Below are 2,500 nucleotides of genomic sequence, written 5' to 3'. Positions count from 1 at the left end.
TATATATATATGTATATATATATATAAAGACATCTGCATCAGTTGTTTTTGTTGTATGAACGTATACACAAAAACACACTCACATATACACACACATATATATATGCATGTATCTATCTATCTATCTATCTATCTTTCTATCTATCTATCTATCTATCTATCTATATATATATATATATATATATATATATATATATATATATATATATATATATATATATATATATATATATATATATATATATAATCTATTTATGTACCATGATACTTCCCCTGAGTTTGGGAGGTAACCGGCATTAAAAAGAAAGAAAAACAAAAGCAGACTTTTCTTCTCATTATTCCTCTTTTCCTATCGAGGGACTTGCCGAGTTTGGTATTGGTCTTGCTTGAGAGAGAGAGAGAGAGAGAGAGAGAGAGAGAGAGAGAGAGGAGAGAGAGAGAGAGAGAGAGAGAGAGAGAGAGAGAGAGAGAGAACCCTTTCAACCAATTTCAAGAGCCGCAAGTAACGCAAAGGTATGCAATCATTGTCATAATTGATTTTGTTCCAGTTAATGATCTATTAATCAATGCAGATATTACAGAAGAGATCTGCTCTTAAATCAAACGGTATTTCAGGCAAAGGAATCCATGTTCCGGAACACGAGACACCGATGAATTGGCAATGGAATCAATTGTCTACCAAAACCGGATTTTAAACGCTTATCTGAACAGTTCTAAAACGATAATGTCCAAAATTAGATTCACTGCTACGAAGGTAATATAGGCTACTTAGTTTATTTTTTTTAATTTCTTTTATTTTTGATTGAAAGACTTAACCATTACATCATCAAAATTAAACAGAATCTGATGTAGGGTGATTGTTTCCTCGATTAAGATATGAAAAAATCAGTAAATATATGTGATACCTACTTTATGAAGATATTACTATCATATTTTGCTAATATATATTACACTGTCCCCATATACATCTAAATTTTATATGTGTGACCAAAAAAGGAAATAAACATTTTAATTATTAAAATAAGCATGCAAATTTTTGCTAAATAATACTTATCATAAAGATATTAATTTTCTTGTTTTCTTTCCTCACCGGGCTATTTTTTCCTTGTTGGAGCCCTTGGGCTTAGAGCATCTTGTTTTACCAAATAGGGTTATAGCTTAGTTTATAATAATAATAATAATAATAATAATAATAATAATAATAATAATAATAATATGAAATAGATAATTCAAAGTTAATGTCGTAATATGATACCTATTTAATGTTGCGTTTAAGTCACCTTTATATGAATCGGCTTTATGAGTCGAATTCGACACTTTTAGTATATTAAAACTTTAGATGTGTACTTTATTGTCCCCCGAATTCCAATACCTACACGCAAGATTTATGTGTGTGTATGTGTTAAAGGATGATGTAAACCTTTATCGTATTTAACAATGTTAATAGTATACTTTTTGAATATTGAAGGGAAGATCGTCATACCTATTTGAGTTGTATTGAAATAATCTTTTATGTACAAATTATTTTCTCTCTCTCTCTCTCTCTGTCTCTCTCTCTCTCTCTCTCTCTCTCTCTCTCTCTCTCTCTCTCTCTCTCTCTCTCTCTATAATATATATATATATATATGTATATATATTTATTATTATTATTATTATTATTATTATTATTATCATTATTATTATTATTATTATCAATGTTATTATTATCATAATTATTATTATTAAAATTATTATTATTATTATTATTATTATTATTATCATTATTATTATTATTATTATTATTATTATTATATTATCACCATCATCATTGATAGAAATATATGTCCAACAAAAAATATATGAACACCACCCAAAACCAAACTGCTGTAAAACTAAAAATAAAAAAAAAGTAATTAATTGCAAACAAAAGCAAATATGGGTTGAGAACTAGTTAATTCGGTGAATGACTTTGGAAAGCAGCCCGTAAGATACCTGTTCTCAAGGGTGCGAAGCGAAAGTGGACCGATCAGATAAGAATGTCGTAACTGATCTGTGGGGAGGGAGGGAGGCTTGGGACTGATGATACTTTGGTAGTCGGTTTTAAATTGTGCGGGTTAGCTGCGTTCTCCTCTCTCTCTCTCTCTCTCTCTCTCTCTCTCTCTCTCTCTCTCTCTCTCTCTCTCTCTCTCTCTCTCTCTCTCTCTCTCTGTATATATATATATATATATATATATAATATATATATATATATATATATATATATATATATATATATATAGATACATGTATATATATAGAGAGAGGCTAATTGATATATATATATATATATATATATATATATATATATATATATATATATATATATATATATATATATATATATATATATATATATATCTATATATATATAAACACATTATATATATATAAATATATATATATTCATATATATATATATATATATATATATATATATATATAGTAATTAGCTTCTCTCTCTCTCTCTCTCTCTCTTTATATA

The sequence above is a fragment of the Palaemon carinicauda genome, chromosome 30 (genome assembly GCF_036898095.1).
Source record: "Palaemon carinicauda isolate YSFRI2023 chromosome 30, ASM3689809v2, whole genome shotgun sequence".
NCBI lineage: Eukaryota > Metazoa > Arthropoda > Malacostraca > Decapoda > Palaemonidae > Palaemon > Palaemon carinicauda.
This window is presented reverse-complemented; position numbering follows the sequence as displayed.